This window comes from Saccopteryx bilineata, chromosome 5 (genome assembly GCF_036850765.1).
Source record: "Saccopteryx bilineata isolate mSacBil1 chromosome 5, mSacBil1_pri_phased_curated, whole genome shotgun sequence".
NCBI classification, from domain to species: Eukaryota; Metazoa; Chordata; class Mammalia; order Chiroptera; family Emballonuridae; genus Saccopteryx; species Saccopteryx bilineata.
This window is the reverse complement of record NC_089494.1, coordinates 204,745,222-204,764,650: the sequence shown is the minus strand read 5'-3', so window position 1 is coordinate 204,764,650 and position 19,429 is coordinate 204,745,222. Positions and strand designations below refer to the sequence as shown.

At 39.2% G+C, this 19,429-nt stretch overlaps 1 long non-coding RNA gene across 1 annotated transcript in view; it reads left to right on the top strand.

Moving 5' to 3' along the window:
- Positions 1–17,784, top strand: part of LOC136306928 (uncharacterized) — a 119,416-nt gene extending 101,632 nt beyond the window's left edge. The window contains exon 3 of the long non-coding RNA XR_010725713.1: positions 17,686–17,784. This is a non-coding gene — a long non-coding RNA (uncharacterized lncRNA). The remainder of the gene's footprint in view (positions 1–17,685) is intronic.
- Positions 17,785–19,429: the final 1,645 nt, after the last annotated feature.

Here is a 19,429-nt window from a genome sequence, read left to right as displayed (position 1 = left end):
ATACAGTTCTTCATAGTATTTTCTTGCTATCCTTTGTACTTCTGCTATGTCAGTTGTTACTTCTCCCTCTCATTTCTAATTTTATTTATTTGAGTCCTCTCTCTTTTTTTCTTGGTGAGTCTGGTTCAAGGTTAATCTATCTTGTTTACCTTTTCAAAGAACCAGCTCTTGGTTTTATTAATCCTCTGTATTTTTTTTAGCCTCTATGTCATTTATTTCTACTCTGATCTTTATTATTTTCTTCCTTCTACTTCCTCTGGGTTTTACTTGCTGTTCTTTTTCTAGTTTTTTTATTTATTATTATTTATTTATTTATTTACTTTTTTACAGAAACAGAGAGAGAGTCAGAGAGAGAGAGAGATAGGGACAGACAGGAATGAAGAGAGATGAGAAGCATCAATCATCAGTTTTTTTGTTTTGACACCCTAGTTGTTCATCGATTGCTTTCTCAATTGTGCCTTGACTGTGAGCCTTTAGCAGACCAAGTAATCCCTTGATCGAGCCAGCAACCTTGGGTCCAAGCTGGTGAGCTTTGCTCAAACCAGATGAGCCTGTGCTCAAGCTGGCGACCTCGGGGTCTCGAACCTGGGTCGTCCGCATCTCAGTCCGATGCTCTATTCACTGCAACTCCACCTGGTCAGGCTAGTTCTTCTAGATGTAGGGTTAAATTGTTTATTTGAGCTTTTTCTAGCTTCCTAAGGTATGCCTGTAATGCCATGAACTTCCCTCTCAGGTCTGCTTTTGCTGTGTTCCATAAAACTTTTGAGTTGTTGTATGTTTGTTTTCATTTGTTTTAAGAAAATTTTTTATTTCTTTCTTGATCTCACTGTTAACCTGTTCTTTATTTAATAACATGCTAGTTAGTTTCCAAGTGTTTGAATGTTTTTCAGTTTTTCTAGTGTAGTTGATTTCTAGTTTCATGCCATTGTAATCCAAGAAGATGCTTGATATGATTTCAATCTTCTTAAATGTATTGAGACTCGTTTTGTGTCCTAACATGTGATCTATTCTAGAGAATGTACCATGAGCACTTGAAAAGAATGTATATTCTGCTGCTTCAGGGTGAAAGATTCTGAAGATATCTATTAAATCCAGTTGATCTAGTGTGTCCTTTAAGTCTGTTGTTTCTTTGTTGATTTTCTTTCTTGAGGATCTATCCAGTGATGTTAGTGGGGTATTGAAATCACCTACTATTCTAGTATTGCTGTTGATCTCACTTTTTATGTCCATCAAAATCTGCTTTATATATTTAGGTACTCCTATGTTAGGTGCATAGATATTTATAATGGTTATATCTTCCTGTTGTATTATTCCTTTATCATTATGTAGTGACCTTCTTTATCCCTTACTGTAGCCTTTGTTTTAAAGTCTATTTTGTCAGATGTAAGTATTGCTACCCCAGCTTCTTATTCATTTCCACTTGCATGAAATATTTTTTTCCATCCCTTTACTTTCAGTCTATATGTATCTTTTGTTATGGGGTGGATCTCTTGTAGACAACATATGTATGGGTCCTGTTTTCTTATTCACGGAGGTACTCTGTGTCTTTTGATTAGAGTATTTAATCCATTTACATTTAAGGTTATTATTGATATGTAGTTGTTTATTGCCATTTAATTTTTTTTTTTTTTTGTATTTTTCCGAAGCTGGAAACAGGGAGAGACAGTCAGACAGACTCCTGCATGCGCCCGACCGGTATCCACCCGGCATGCCCACCAGGGGCGATGCTCTGCCCACCAGGGGGCGATGCTCTGCCCCTCTGGGGTGTTGCTCTGCCGTGACCAGAGCCACTCCAGCACTTGGGGCAGAGGCCAAGGAGCTATCCCCAGTGCCCGGGCCATCTTTGCTCCAATGGAGCCTTGGCTGTGGGAGGGGAAGAGAGAGACAGAGAGGAAGGAGGGGGGTGGGGGTGGAGAAGCAAATGGGCGCTTCTCCTATGTGTCCTGGCCGGGAATCGAACCCGGGTCCCCCGCACGCCAGGCCGACGCTCTACCACTGAGCCAACCGGCCAGGGCCTCCATTTTATTTTTTAAATCTACATTCCTCTTTTACTAGATTATTTCCCCCTTTGTTCTGTTTACAGCAGTCCCCTTAACATTCTTGTAGCATCGGTTTGGTTGTAATGAATTTCTTGAGTTTTTTTGGTCTGGGAAGCTTTTTTTTTTTTTAATTTTTATTTATTTATTTTTTAAATAAATTTTTATTTTAATGGGGTGACATCAATAAATCAGGGTACATACATTCAAAGAAAACATTTCCAGGTTATCTTGTCATTTAGTTCTGTTGCATACCCATCACCTGAAGAGAGATCGTCCTCTGCCACCCTCCATCCAGTTCTCTCTTTACCCCTCCCCCTCCCCCTCTCCCTCCTTCCCTCCCCCCACCCCCCATAACCACCACACTCCCGTCCATGCCTCTTAGTCTCGCTTCTATGTCCCACCAATGTATGGAATCCTGCAGTTCCTGTTTTTTTCTGATTCGCCCATTTCACCCCACACAATGCTACCAAGACTCCACCATTCCGCTGCAAGTGATCCAATGTCATCATTTCTTCTAGCTGAATAGTATACCGTGGTGTATATGTGCCCCATCTTCTTCATCCAGTCTTCTATTTTTTTTTTACAGTGATTAAAAGCCTTTAAGCATACTCTTGGCCAATACAGCAAGAATCCCTAAAAGAGTAGTGTCCTTAACATGTTCACCAAGTCCAAGTTGGCCCCATCACCATGCCAAATCCCTGAAAAATGCAACCCAACCACAGTTCAGTCTGTTAAGAGCTGTCACAGGGAGCAGGAGTCCAGGAAAGTTCCCCACAGGAAAAGTCCGCATGGCACTGGAATTGTTGTCACGATTCTATACTTTGCAGCTCATGTCCAAGTCCCAATGACCGCTACTTCTAGCTGGTGATGATTCAGGTAGACTGGAAAAAGCCATTTGCAGCATGCGTGGATATGGAGCTTCTGTTCTCCTCTGCCTGGAGAGTTGAGACCAGGTTGCTTTTCCCTGGAGCTCTGTGATTGTGGCCTGGTAAAGAGAACCTTGGGATACACTAAGCTGGGTGGCAAAGGTAAATTCATAATACAACTTGGCAAAAGGAGGAAAGAGAGCTCTAAATTAGGAGTAGGTCCCAGCCTGAAATATGAGTGGGGCATTGAGGTAGGAGGGATAAAGGAAATACTATATATTAAGCAAAGCAGCAGAAAATAGGACTATCAATACCCACAATGGAAATCTTTGAGGGAAGAATAAAAAACCTGACTATTCAGGCAAAACATAGTTAAGTGGCCCTTGTGCGAATGAGATCAGTTTACCTGCTTCTTGGAAGAAATACCCTAGGCTCATCCACAGTGTCGTAGATGGGGCCTACGGCCCTGGGCACCTTCAGCCTTCAGTGGCAAACCCCAGCTTTATGGGCAAGGTTAGGTCATAGGTGGCTGGAGCAGGGCTGGAAGAGCCTGAACCCTCCCTTAGAGGAGCGAGGGGGAAGCCCACCTTCCAGTGTCCCTGTTTCCTCACAGCAGAGGCATGTAAGCCTGGCAGGCTTTAGCTCAATGACCTTCCTTTCCACTATTGAAGCAGGACCCAGATGGCATCCTATGAGACCCCTTTGGGGCATTGGAGCCTTTAAGGGTGTATCCTAAAAGCTGGTAGTTCCCCTGATCTCTATTGGGCTTTTTCTGCCTCTAGGTATCTTAAAAGCCATTCTCAGAAGATCTCGCTGAGGGGTTTGAGGATCCCCATCCGCCTATATAAATCTTTTCCATATATCTGGAGCTATTTGGAAAAAAGACAGAACAGTGTTATTAACTAGATCTAATAAAGAAGGTAGTAGTTTGCAGGCGAATAAGATTTGGTGTCTCCTGTTCATCAGCATTCAAAAGAAATGTAATTTTTTTTTTTTAAATAAAAAGCATGATATGGTAGACCCGTCGGTGTCATTGACCTGGTGTGCAGGATTCCCGGGTTCGATTCCTGGCCAGAGCACACAGGAGAAGCGCCCATCTACCTCTCCACCCCTCCCCCTCTCCCTCCTCTTCATCTCTCTCCTCCCGCCCACAGCCAAGGCTCCACAGGAGCAAAGCCACCCTGGGCACTAAGGATGGCCCCATGGCCTCTGCCCCAGTCACTAGAATGGCTTCGGTTGTAACAGAGCAACATCCCAGATGGGCAGGGCATTCCCCCCTGGTAGGCATGCCAGGTGGATCCCAGTCAGGCGCATGCAGGAGTCTGTCTGACTGCCTCCCCATCCTCATCCTCAAAAAAATACAAAAAATAAATAAATAAAAGAAAAAATACTAAAAAAAAAGGGGGAGGGCAATTCTCTTGTGCTAAAGCTCCAGGGAGCATGGAGTGAGCTTGAGTATGTCCTATGAAACATGGAGCTCTATGTTGACATATAAGTCTTTGAAGAAGGAGGAACTGCTGATAGGTTATCAGCATTTGTCCCTAAGACAGCAGTCTTTATAGTGGGAACACCATACGTAACTATTTGCTGTCTGTCTATAGATTAAGGCGGGAATATGGCAAATGCTGAAAAGCCATGGTCTTTGTGCCCCTCCCCTCCCCCAACCCCCTCCCTCTCCTCCCGCCACCCTGTAACCCCAACTGTTGTTCATGTCTCTGAGTCTCATCTTTATGTCCCACCTATGTATGGAAACATATAGTTCTTAGTTTTTTCTGATTTACTTCTTTCACTCAGTATAATGTTATCAAGGCCCATCCATGTTGTTGTAAAAGATCCTATGTCATCATTTCTTATGGCTGAGTAGTATTCCATAGTATATGTATACCAAAGCTTTTTAATCCATTCGTCCTCTGATGGACACTTGGGCTGTTTCCAAATTTTTGCTATTGTGAACAATGCTGCCATAAACATGGGGGTGCATTTCTTCTTTTCAAACAGTGCTATGATGTTCTTGAGGTATATTCCTAACAGTGGTATAGCTGGATCAAAAGGCAGTTCGATTTTTAATTTCTTGAGGAATCTCCATACTGTTTTCCACAGTGGCTGCACCAGTCTGCATTCCCACCAGCAGTGCAGGAGGGTTCCCTTTTCTCCACATCCTCGCCAGCACTTATTCTGTGTTGTTTTATTGATGAGCGCCATTCTGACTGGTGTGAGGTGATATCTCATTGTGGTTTTAATTTGCATTTCTCTAATCATTAGTGATGTTGAACATTTTTTCATATGCCTGTTGGCCATCTGTGTGTCCTCTTTGGAGAAGTGTCTATTCATTTCTTTTGCCCATTTTTGGATTGGATTGTTTGTCTTCCTGGTATTAAGTTTTACAAGTTCTTTATAAATTTTGGTTATTAACCCCTTATCAGACGCTATGTCAAATATATTCTCCCATTGTGTAGTTTGTCTTTTTATTCTGTTCTTATTGTCTTTAGCTGTGCAGAAGCTTTTTAGTTTGATAAAGTCCCATTTGTTGATCCTGTCTTTTATTTCACTTGCCTGTGGAGACAAATCAGCAAATATATTGCTGCGAGAGATGTCAGAGAGCTTACTGCCTATGTTTTCTTCTAAAATGCTTATGGTTTCATGGCTTACATTCAAGTCTTTTATCCATTTTGAGTTTATTTTTGTGAGTGGTGTAAGTTGGTGGTCTAGTTTCATTTTTTTGCAGGTAGCTGTCCAGTTTTCCCAACACCATTTGTTAAAGAGGCTGTCTTTACTCCATTGTATTGTCTTACCTCCTTTGTCTATCAGTTGTCCGTAGAGCTGTGGGTTTATATCTGCATTCTCTGTTCTGTTCCATTGATCTATGTGCCTGTTCTTATGCCAGTACCATGCTGTTTTGAGTACAATGGCCTCATAATATAACTTGATATCTGGATACCTCCCGCTTTTTTCTTCCTTTTCAGGATTGCTGAGGATATTCGTGTTCTTTTTTGGTGCCATATAAATTTTTGGAATATGTGTTCTATGTCTTTGAAGTAAGTCATTGGTATTTTAATTGGTATTGCATTGAATTTATAAATTGCTTTGGGTAATATAGACATTTTAATGATGTTTATTCTTCCTAACCATGAGCACGGTATATGCCTCCACTTATTCGTATCTTCCCTGATTTCTTTTATCAATGTTTTATAATTTTCCGAGTACAAGTCTTTAATCTCCTTGGTTAGATTTATTCCTAGGTACTTTATTTTTTTTGGTTGCAATGGTAAAGGGGATTGATTCCCTGATTTCTCTTTCTGACAGTTCATTATTAGTGTATAAAAATGCCTCTGATTTCTGAGTATTGATTTTATATACTGCCACCTTGCCAAATTCATTTATCAGGTCTAGTAGTTTTTTGACTGAGACTTTAGGGTTTTCTATATACAATACCATGTCATCTGCAAATAATGATAGTTTTACTTCTTCTTTTCCAATTTGGATGCCTTTTATTTCTTTTTCTTGTCTGATAGCTGTGGCTAGGACTTCTAGAACTATGTTGAATAAGAGTGGTGAAAGGGGGCACCCCTGCCTTGTTCCTGATCTTAAGGGGATTGCTTTTAATTTTTGCCATTGAGTATGATGTTGGCTGTGGGTTTGTCATAGATGGCCTTTATCATGTTGAGGTATGTTCCCTGTATTCCCACTTTGCTGAGAGTTTTGATTATGAATGGGTGCTGGACTTTATCAAATGCTTTTTCTGCATCTATTGAAATTATCATGTGGTTTTTCTCCTTTCTTTTGTTTATGTGATGAATCACATTGATTGATTTGCGAATATTGTACCAGCCTTGGCTCCCAAGAATAAATATTACTTGATCATGGTGTATGATTTTTTCCATATATTGCTGGATTCGGTTTGCTAATATTTTGTTGAGGATTTTTGCATCTAAGTTCATCAGGGATATTGGCCTATAATTTTCTTTTTTTGTGTGGTCTTTGCCTGGTTTTGGAATCAGAATTATGCTCGCCTCATAAAAGGAGTTTGGAAGTCTTCCTTTCTCTTGAATTTTTTGAAATAGCTTGAGAAGGATAGGAGTTAGTTCTTCTTTGAATATTTGGTAGAATTCACTTGTGAAGCCATCAGGCCCAGGACTTTTCTTTTTTGGGAGTTTTTTGATAGCTGTTTCAATCTCATTTGTTGTAATTGGTCTGTTTAGGTTTTCTGATTCTTCCAGATTGATTTTTGGAAGATTATATGTTTCAAGGAATTTGTCCATTTCATCGAGGTTGTCTAGTTTTTTGGCGTACAGTTCTTCACAGTATTTTATTACAATCCTTTGTATTTCTGCTGTGTCAGTTGTTACTTCTCCACTCTCATAACTAATTTTATTTATTTGAGTTCTCTCTCTTTTTTCTTGGTGAGCCTGGTTAAAGGTTCATAGATCTTGTTTACCTTTTCAAAGAACCAGCTCCTGGTTTCATTGATCCTCTGTATTGTTTCTTTAGCCTCTTTGTCATTTATTTCTGCTCTGATCTTTATTATTTCCTTTCTTCTACTACCTCTGGGCTTTACTTGCTGTTCTTTTTCTAGTTCTTTTAGATGCAGGGTTAAGTTGTTTATTTGAGCTTTTTCTAGCTTCTTGAGGTATACCTGTAATGCTATAAACTTTCCTCTCAGGACTGCTTTTGCTGTGTCCCATAAATTTTGAGTCGATGTATGCTCATCATCGTTTGTTTCTAGAATTTTTTAATTTCTTCTTTGATCTCAATGTTAACCCATTCATTATTTAATAACATGCTATTTAGTTTCCAAGTGTTTGAATGTTTTTCAATTTTTCTATTGTGGTTGATTTCTAGTTTAATGCCATTGTGATCAGAGAAAGTGCTCGATATGATTTGAATCTTTTTAAATTTGTTGAGATCACTTTTGTGCCCTAACATGTGGTCTATTCTAGAGAATGTACCATGAGCGCTTGAAAAGAATGTATATTCTGCTGTTTTAGGGTGAAAGATTCTGAAAATATCTATTAAATCGAGTTGATCTAATATGTCCTTTAAGTCTGCTGTTTCTTTGTTAATTTTCTTTCTTGAGGATCTATCTAATGCTGTTAATGGGGTATTGAAATCCCCTACTATTATAGTATTGCTGTTGATCTCGCCCTTTAAGTCCATCAAAGTTTGCTTTATATATTTAGGTGCTCCTATATTAGGTGCGTAGATATTTATAATGGTTATATCTTCCTTTTGGATTGCTCCCTTTATCATTATGTAGTGACCTTCTTTATCTCTAGCTATGGTCTTTGTTTTAAAGTCCATTTTATCTGATATAAGTATTGCTACCCCAGCTTTTTTTTTCATTTCCATTTGCGTGAAATATTTTTTTTCCATCCTTTTATCTTCAGTCTGTGTGCATCTTTTGATTTAAGGTGTGTCTCCTGTAGACAGCATATGTATGGGTCCTGTTTTCTTTTCTTTTTTTTTTTTAAATTTTTTTTATTTATTTATTCATTTTATAGAGGAGAGGTAGAGACAGAGAGAGAGACAGAGAGAGAGAGAGAGAGAGAAGGGGGGAGGAGCTGGAAGCATCAACTCCCATATGTGCCTTGACCAGGCAAGCCCAGGGTTTCGAACCGGCGATCTCAGTATTTCCAGGTCGACGCTTTATCCACTGCGCCACCACAGGTCAGGCAGGGTCCTGTTTTCTTATCCACGCAGCTACCCTATGTCTCTTGATCAGATCATTTAATCCATTAACATTTAAGGTTATTACTGATATGTAATTGTTTATTGCCATTTTTTTCTTTAAAACTGTTTTCCTCTTTTGCTATATTCTTTTTTTCCTTAATCTGTTTACAACAGGTCCCTTAGCATTTCTTGCAGCCTTGGTTTGGTTGCAGTGAAAGCCTTGAGTTTTTTTTTTTGTCTGTAAAGCTTTTTATTTCTCCTTCAATTTTAAATGATAGCCTTGCTGGATAAAGTAGTCTTGGTTGTAGGTTCTTGTTCTGTATTACTTTGAATATTTCTTGCCATTCCCTTCTGGCCTCAAGTGTTTCTGTTGAGAAGTCAGAAGTCATCCTTATGGGGGCTCCTTTGTAGGTGATAGTCTTTTTTTCTCTAGCAGCTTTTAATATTTTCTCTTTATCATTTAGCTTTGATAATTTAATTATGATGTGTCTTGGTGTTGGTTTCTTTGGGTTTCTCCTCAATGGAGTTCTCTGTGCTTCCTGAACATGTGAAATGTTTTCCTGCCTTAATTGGGGGAAGTTTTCCGCTATAATATGTTTGAACAAAGTCTCTATCCCTTGTTCTTTCTCTTCTTCTTCAGGAACCCCTATGATGCGGATGTTATTTCTCTTCATGTTGTCACAGAGCTCTCTTAGAGTTTCCTCAGACTTTTTGAGTCTCTTTTCTTTTTTCTGCTCTGCTCCCGTGCCTTTATTTATTGTGTCCTCTAACTCACTTATTCGATTCTCTGCTTCATCCATCCTGCTTTTAATTCCTTCCATTGTATTCTTTATTTCAGTTATTGTATTTGTCATTTCTGTCTGATTCTTTTTTATTATTTCAATGTCCTTTTTTATATTTGTTATCTCTTTATTTAGGTTTTCGTAATGGCCATCTATGGTTGTTCTAATATCTTTGAGCATCCTAACAATCGTTATTTTAAACTCTGCATCTGGTAATTTGGTTATATCTGATTCACTTAGGTCCTTTTCTGGGGATTTTTCTTGGTTTATTTGTGTTGTATTTCTCTGCCTCCACATTTTCTCTTCACGGGAGTGGCTGTGATCACGTGCTCAGGTGCACAAGGGTTGGTGGCCTTGGCCTTTGCCCCGCCCCTGTGTGTGACGTTATGCTCGGTCCTGAGGGCACTGGCAAGCACCTTTGCTCAGCTGCGGATCTCCGCCTCTTTCCGAGCTTTCGCCCTGCCTTTGCAGGATGATCCCACTCAAGGAACAGCTGCTAGCCTTGGCTCTACCGCTGGGCAGGGCTGCGTGCCCAAGCTCAGCTCCGTAGTGGAACTCCGCCTCTTCTGGGCTTTTGGCTCCACTCCCGCGGGAGGAGCCGGCTACCAAGTCAGACCGCAAGCCTGGGTTGCACAGGCGGGGCAGGGCTGTGCTCCTCTGCCCTTGCTCCGGGGCTGGTTTCTACCCTTTCCGGGGTTCCCGCCCTTCTCCCGGAGGCTGGATTACAGGCTGCCGGCAGCTGAGCTTGACCACTTTTGCACGCCCCCTTCTCTCCAGCCGGGCAAGATTGAGCTCACACCTGAGCCCAGTGGTGGCCAGCCGGCCTCCACCCCTGCCAGCAGAACCGCGCTTTTGTCTCCCGCTGCTGCCCGCTCTCTAGTGCACCCTCAGCCACGTGGGTGGGGGTGTTGCAGCTCGGACCCTAAGACTCACTACTGTAGACCCGAAAGCTCCCTCCTTCTATGTGACTCTGCTCTGAATGCTGCGGGGGAGCTTGTTTGGCTGCTCTCTTGCTTCCCTTTGCTGGTATTGCTGTTTCTGGGGGAAATATTCACTTCAGCTTTGGGGAGTGACTCGTCCCAGGGGTTAGGGTGGCTATCTCCCAAAATGTTTCTCCCTATGCCTCCTAGATTGCACTCTCTTCTTGTTACTGTGATTTTCTCCTCTCCCCCGTCCCCAGGATTTCCAGGTGATTGTTTTTGAGAGAGATTTTCTGCATGGTCCCTTTAAGAAGGATCCTGGGTCTGAGAAATCAGACTCTCTCACAAACAGTATCCTGACTTGTTTCCAGCTAAATACTGTCCTTATGCCTCTTCTGGGGTCTGGGGCTGCAGGCTGGGGCTTTGTTCCTGGGGCTCAGGACCCTTTCCCCTCTGCTAAACTCACTTCCCGCCACGCGAGTCTCTCCCTGCTGCTGTTTGCTCCGAGGAGCTGGGCAGCCCTCTCCGTGTGTCTGCTTTTCCTACCAGTCTCTGTGTGGCTTCTTCAGCGTTCCTTGGTTGAAGAGTCCTTTTAGTTTAGTCCAAAGGTGGTTTTTCCAGATGATAGTTCATAAAATTAGCCTGTTCTGGGAAGCTTTTTATTTCTCCTTCAATTTTAAATAGTAGCCTTGCTGGATAGAAAAGTCTTGGTTATAGGCTGTTTGCATTACTTTGAATATTTCTTGCCATTCCCTTCTGGTCTCAAATGTTTCTGTTGAGAAATCAGATGTCATTCTTATGGAGCTCCTCTGTAGGTAATTGACTGCTTTTCTCTTATAGCTTTTTGAATTCTTTATCTCTTAATTTTTGTATTTTAATTATGATGTGTCTTGGAGTAGGCCTCCTTGGGATCATTCTTAATGGGACTCTCTGTGCTTCTTGAACTTGTTTGACTTTTTCATTTATCAATTTTGGGAAGTTTTCAGGAAGTTTCTTCAATCAGATTCTCTATCTCTTGATCTTTTCCCCTTCACTAACCTGTATGATGTGGATGTTGTTTTTTGTCATGTTGTCACAGAGCGCTCATAGAGTTTCCTCAGACTTTTTGAGCCTCTTTTCTTTTTACTGATCTGCTTCCTTGCTTTCATTTATTTTGTCCTCTTAATTGCTGATTCGATCCTCAGCTTCATCCATCCTGCTTTTAATTCCTTCTAATGTGGTCTTCATTTCTGATATTGTATTTGTCATTTTTGACTGGTTTGTTTTTATTATTTCAATGTCCTTTTTGATGCTTGCTATCTCTTTATTTAGGTGCTCATTATGTCCATCCATTGTTGCTCTAAGATCTTTGAGCATCCTAACAATTATTATTTTAAACTCTGCATCCGGTAATTTGGTTATTTCCATCTCGTTCAGATCTTTTTCTGGAGATTTATCTTGTTGATTCATTTGAGTTGCATTTCTCTGCCTTCTTATTTTGTCTGTGTATAAGAAGGGTGTGGCCACAGGAGCCCAATGGGTGTGGCCTCTGTGTTCCCTAGGTGTGGTCTGTCTGCAGGCCTGCCACCTACTCTGCTGCTGCCTCGGGCATTCAGTCATGGGTGTTGACCATGCCGGCCCACTGCTGCGACTTCTGCCTTGCCTTTATGGGTGGGACTGCATTCACATTCCCAGGCTGCAAGCCTTTGCCAGCCCCCAGTCTCTGCCTACACCCCCATGGGTGGGACAGTAGGTGGGACCACTCTCGTGCACCCATCCTGCAGCCGCTGGTCAGACCACTTTTGTGCGCCCTATCTGCAGCTGCAGCTGGCTCCCAGCTTCCACCCCCATGGGTGGGACTGTGCTGGTGCCCAGGCTGCAGCCACAGCCGACCCCCAGCTTCTTCCCCCACTGATGGGACTGCACTCCCACGTCCCACTCCTGGCTGCCCTCCAGCAAACAGTCAGCAATGTGGGGGTGGCAATACAGCTCATATCTCAGCATTCAATACTGTATCCCTAATAGCTCCCTGCTTCTAAGCAATTCTTTGTTCTGACTGCAGCAGAGGAGCTCCTGTTTGGCTGGTGACCTGCTTCCCTTTGCTGGTATTGCTGCTTCCAGGCAAAATATTCACTTTAGATTTGAGGAGTGACTCAGCTCAGGGTTTGGGGCGGCTATCTCTCAAACTGTTTCTCCCTGTGCCTCATAGATTACACTCTCTTCCTGCTACTCTGGTCCTCTCAGTGGTCCCCATTCCCTGGATCCTTGAGTGAGTGGTTGTGAAAGACGTTTTCTGCATGATCCCTTTAAGATGAATCCTGGGTCTGAGAAATCTGCCTCTTTCTCACAAATAGTATCCTGGCTTGTTTCACAGCTAAACATTGTCCATATGCCTCTTTTAAGCTCTTGGGCTTCAAGTTGGGGCTTTGTTCCAGGGGCCCAGGACCCTTTCTTCTCCAGGAAACTTCCCTCCCGCCACACAAGGCCCTCCGGGCTGCCCAGCTCTTTGTGTTTCTGCTTTTTCTACCAGGCTCATTTTAGTTTCTTTAGTGATATTTGGTTATAGAGTCCTCTCGATTTAGCCCAAAGTTGGTTTTTTCAGATGATTGTTCTTAAAATTAAGTTGTAATCCACTTTGGTTCTGGGAGGTGGAAGTTGGAACGTCTGTCTACTCCACTGCCATCTTTCCACCTCTGTGATTTTATTTTTTTAGGTGAGAGGAGGGGAGACAGTGAGGCAGACTCCTGCATGCGCCCTGACAAGGATCCACTGGGCAACTCCATCTGGGGCTGATGCTCAAGTATTGAGCTATTTTTAGTGCCTGAGGCTGATGTGTTTCAACTAACTAAGCTATCCTCAGCACCCGGGGTCATGCTCAAGCCACTGGCTATGAGAGAGGAATAGGGAGAGAAGGAGGGGAGGCAGAGAGGGAGAAGCAGGTTGTCACTTCTGCATGTTCTGACCAAGAATCAAACCCAGGACGTCCATTTGCTGGACTGACAGTTTATCCACTGAGCCACTGGTCAGGGCAAAACTCATGTGATTAATAAAAGGCATTTTCACACTTCTAATCCAAGTCTTTCTGATTCTAAAGCTTATGCTTTTAACCATTGTATTTAATAATTGCTTGTTCAATTGAATTGAATGTATAGAGATACTGATTTTACTTTATTTATTCAGTGTATGTGGCCACCTATATATAATATGGAGAATGGATAAAATTGTGTGATAATGACTTTGGGAAATACATATTTTAGGCCTCATCATTGGAAGCAGAGTTTTTTTTTTTTAATTTTGCTGAAAAAGTAACAGGATGTATTATGCTCTGAGAGTTTGGCAGAGAAGTTAGTGCAAATGATGACTGTCATAGTTTTACACCATATGAACAACACTATCATGGAAGAGGTGAACACCTCTTCTTTTAGTCTTAGACCATAAGGGCTTTCAATTTCCTACTCTTTGAGGAAATGTGCACTCTGTTTCTAAAGCGTAAAATTAAAGAATGAGGATGCAATAGAGCTGTACTTCCTAGAGCTGTGATGGCGAACCTTTTTATAAAAACCTCCCACTTTTGCAGTGCTGGTCAACCTGGTCCCTCTCACCCACTAGCAGGTGTTCAGCTTTCATGGTGGGCAGTAGCAGAACAACCAAATTGCACCACGATTGGCCCACCATGAAAGCTGGAACACCCACTAGTGGGCGGGAGAGACCAGGCTGACCAGCACTGCAAAAGTGGGCGGTTTTTATAAAAAGGTTCATCATCAAGGTCCTAGAGCTTAGTAAAATGTGACCACCACTAAGTTATTTGGGATTTTTGGATTATCTATACTCCTTGGGCTTCTCCTTTTCATTCCTGCTCTGAGATTTAGGGTATGTCACTATAGAAGGAGAAGAAATGTTCGGCTTTGCTAATTGTTAGCAGATGTTAATAGAAGTTGAAGTCACATCTGTATTTAAAAGTAAGTTTAGGGATAATTTATGTATTAAAACATTCCATGTTTTTCTATTTTTCTTAGCATATAGACCTGAGAATCCTTTATTTTGTAAGTTTGAAACTAGTACTAAATGTTTGTCAGTCAATATTTGTGAGAACACACACATGCTAACAACAGCCCTTTGTCCTTCAGACTCACTTTATAGAATAGAACTCATTAAAATTTCAGAGCTTGCATGTTTTTTCTTAATTAAATGGGCAGTGTTGCTATGATATGGTGATGATACAGTGGACACGACCTAGGTCCGAGCAATGACCTAAGTATAAACCTGCAGATAATTAAACAAAATTAGAAATTTTTATGTAGGTTTTTGTATTAAATATGTTTCCTAGTAGTAAATATATTTTTATATACATACATAAAAAGTTATATTTTAAATGTTTTTCAAATTAAACCTTCTAACCCATTGAGAGATATTTTTAATTAAAAGTAGTCCTCTCAATCAGTTTATAAATATTATTTTAAAGGATATCTTCTCTAATACATTCATTTTAGAAGTACCATTCTCATTTATTTTTAATTTCTTTTCAGTGGAGCATTCTGTCAATATGATGAAGAAGAAGAAGATAAAGTTTAACGCCATTTAACATGAGTTTCATCAGCAGGATAGTATTAGCAATAATAAATTACTGAAGCAATTTTCTTGTAAGTTTTTGAAATGAGATTTGGGGATTGTAGTATCTAAGACTTTATCAAAGAAAAAATTAAATGTTTTATATGTATTTTTGCGTTCCTTAAAAAAATTTCTAATCTTATTTACATTGTCCCTCCTACTCTGTAATAGCTGGCATTTATTATGACTTGATATCTGCTTAGTTAGTTTGTGCATGAAAAACTAATGAACAAACAGTTGACAAAGTCATCATGATAAAGAGGTTGATGATGAATTGATTGCTATTAGACAGGTATTGTGTGCATTCTACCAGTTGACATATTGAACTTCTCCTCTAATGCACATTGCTTTCTCTCATTTAGGAAACAGACCAAAGGCAGGCATTCCCAATTAAGCCTGGTGAGGTCCTATACCTCCTAATTACAGGCTAACTTACTGTGTCTAACTGTAACAGACACTTTGTTAGCAAATTGCTTTTAATACTCAAATATGCCCAATAAAGCAAATAGGAAAATATAAAAATTTCTAGTGAAAGTGTTCACCATGTTGAATGTTACTACTGAATGGTTTATGATAATATCTTTTCTCTTTTCCATTTCCTTTTAAAAGATGTTGTAGTTTTGGCAGTAATAATAGCATTAAGAATTAAAAGTGATAAGGAGTAAAAAAACCAATGATGACTGTCAGTTAAAGGACTCAGAACATGACAAGAATATTGTAGGAAGGGAATTCAAGTTTTTAGTGATTAAAATATTGTGGGAGCATATAAAAAGGTCACATAAACTTCACCAAATTGTTTTCAGAGATTATTGCAAAGAGTGGATTGGAGAACAAGTTAGTAAATCCCCCCAAAAATTCATTTTAGTTTTTGAACCTCTTCACTCTTTTGCAACTTTTTTCTGTTTGAATTGTATGTTGACAATGAGTCAAATGATTTAAATTTATATGATTGTAATAACTGATAAAAAGGCAAAAAAAGTATCATAGAGCTCATAAATGAATTGTATTCCATTTGTTTTATTTTTAGACATTTTACAGAGTCACAGTCAGAGCAATTGATAAACTAGAGAATGGTTGTTGCTTACCATCTATTGTACAATGTATTTTTTCTATTTTTTTCTCTTTCATTAACATTTTATGTAATAGAGTTATTTTTACCGTTCTTATTAGGATCAGGGATACTAGATTATTATTCACTCTAGACATCTTTAGCAAGTTAATATTTATTGGATTCTCACTGTAGAGATGGGGTTAAATTCTTCCTTTTGTTTTGATTCTAAACTTGCCCAATAAGCTCTTAGCAGTAGACCTGAGATAGGTTCATCAGTAGGCTCATTATTTTATATCTATATGTGATACCTCTGTTCTGCACAACTTTTTGAACCCAAATCCTTTGATTCAAATAATTTAAATTTAACCAACTTGCATTGAGCACTATTCCTCCTTCTTTTTCTGTTCTTTAGGTTAGAAGGCAGTCTCTGTAGCCCTTTATGTTTACAAGAATATGGAGTCTGTATAGCTCTTTACAGTTCTTAAGGAATTTTCATTCATATATTCTCACATGACATTAGTTTTACGTATACATTGATGAATAACATGATTCCTCCTCTGAAGATGCTTACCAGAAAGTTGAAAAGGTAAACATTAATATAAGTTACTTATTGTTTCATTATCAAATTTCAAAATAACCCTAAGTAGAGATTTGAAAAAGATATAATAAAGTATAAGTACATATCACATTTGACATTTGCTTGAATAGAAATACATGGCCTTACTTTTAGATATCTGGAAAATTTTAATCAGAGTGCTTTTTATTTTAGAATTTTTACAACAGATACTTTATATTAATAATGGAGAAAATAATACCTAACACTTGTAAAGCATGTAGTAGTTTATAAGGGGCTTTTAAAACCTGTATTTCATTTTATCCTTATTAATTTAATAATCTGCTGATGTTCTTTTCTGTCTGATGATTCAATTATAATTGCTGTATAGTAAAAGAGAAATGGAATCATACTATCTTATATCTTGAAGGAAATATAAAGATAATCTAATCTAATGTCTTTATTTTAAATGAAACTGAGGCCAAGGTTAAGTGACTCATCTTCGGTCACATTGCTAGTTGGAGCCAAATCTTCTAACATTAAATCAATCACATTTTCTACCACATCACACTGCTCATGTCCAATATGGGCTTGTGCTATGGAAGATCCATGGGTTTAAACATAAATTATTTAATTTGACTCCCTGTTCCACCCAAATGCACTGCTTACTGCTTGCTCTCTCTTTCCTTAATACCTATATCGCCTCAACAAGTACCCACAACATTCATCCCCAGATTCAATAATTTACTAGAATAGTAACAGAACTCAGGATAGAGCTATACTTATTATAGTTTTATTATCAAGGATACAGTTTAGTCAACTGTAGGGATACATAGGGCTGTCTCTGGGAAGGTCCTGAATGTAGAACTTCCATGTTTTCTCCCCATAGGATCAGGGTGCATCAAACCTGGCACATCAGTACATTCACCAATCAGTAAGGCTTCTCAAACTTTGGTGCCCAGGGTTTTTATTGGGGTTCTATTATGTAAACATGACTGACTGAATCACTCTCCACATAACTGAACTCAATCTCCAGTCCCCAGAGGTTGGGAGGTCAGGCTGATATCACAGATAAAGCCCCAATCCTCTAATAACACGGTCAGCTGTTATTCTGAGCTATCTAGGGTCCTACCATGAGTCACTTAGTTAGCATAAACTCAGGTATGAGACAAAGCTTATGAATTACAAAGGTGTTCCTTTTTTATTGTTTTCCCTCTCAGGAAATTCCAAGGACTTAGGTTTCTCTTCCAAGAAAGAGTACAGAGGCCAAATTCTTGATTATATGACAATGGCATGCTCCAGAGCCCTCTCTTTAAAAGGTAAGTAGTTATTTCACATGTATACACCATAAATCAGCCATAATGTTAGACATTCTGGTTGTTTTCTTCTAGGATATCTGGAAGCATGTAACTCTTTGCTCTTTTAATTTATTATTCACCTCTCATAGTCTGCTTGAAGTACGAAATAATGTTCTAATGTAGGTAATTTTCTGAGAAAATGGTGTTAATCAATATGGGTTCTTATTTTTAGGCAAAGTTTAAAAGATAGATGCTGAAAACAACTTTTAATATTAAAAATATTTCTCTTCTTGCTGGTACTTAATATTCATTGACTTCAAATGCATAATTGTTGTGATTGCTACTTTAAAATATAATAAAATGGTCTGTAGTCAGAGATGATCTGATGTGGCTTCACCTGTGCATATGTTTTTAAAATGAGAGAGGTATGGAAGTAATAGGCCCATTACTTTTTATTTTTAAAGTGTTTCAGAAGAACAGTCTGATAAAATCAAATGGTTACTTATAGTTTGGCCCCAGCTCTACCAAAAGGCCTGGGGCATGGAATAATATTAAAAAAATTACTAATAAATTTGATTGATTGTTAAGTCTTGTTGGTCCCATGATCTGATTCATTTCATTAAATTTTGTAGTCTTGGGATTAGTTATTATTGTTCCTATTTCAGGGAAACTTAAAAGAGGGTAACACTATGATTTTTCATGAAATTTTTAAACTTTCATGAAACCAAATTAAGATTTTAAAATCTGAAAAAGGTATTTTCTATTTTTGAGAAGCATCTTTTAACTCTTACCACCACGTTTCCTCTTGCTGGTGGTTGGGTGGCGATAACATGCCTTTATGGTCCGTGGAGTTCTAAGTAGTGTGAAATGTGCCACATACTGAGTGTTATACTAGATAAATATACATCAGTCTCAATAGCAGTCACTGGGTGTGTTGAATGCATTAGTCATGACAGCCCACTTAATGGGAGAACATATACTGCTCACAAAAATTAGGAGATCAAGGAATATGCAGAGATTCTAGTACTTTCAGCCTCTGTATAGTGTATTTTCACCACTGAAATAAAAGTTGATTTTCTATCTCATTTGCATAATCAACTTTCTTTGACTTGTCATTTGCTTTTCTGTTGTTCTTGTTTAATTAAAAAATCAAATGCTTCTTTTTTTATTGTTTTATATTCATTTTGAAATATCCCCTAATGTTTGTGAGCAGTATATTTAACAATGATAACATCTGATAAGGGGTTAATATCCAAAATTTATAAAGAACTTATACAACTCAACACCAAAAAAAACTCCAAAAAACAAAAATCCAGTCAAAAATGGGCAAAGGATCTGAATAGACACTTCCCAAAGAGGACAAGCAGATAACTGATAGACTTAAAAAGATGCTCATCACTGATCATCAGAGAGATACAAATTAAAACCACAATGAGATATTACCTCATACCTGTCAAAATGGCTATCATTGATAAGTCAACAAACAACGGTGCTGATGAGGATGTGGATAAAAGGGAATCTTTGTGCACTGTTGGTGGAAATGCAGGTTGGTGCAGCCACTGTGGAAAACAGTATGTAGTTTCCTCAAAAAAATAAAAATGGAATTGCCTTAGGACCCAGCAATTCCTCTTCTGGGAACATATCCAAAGAAATCTGAAACACTAAT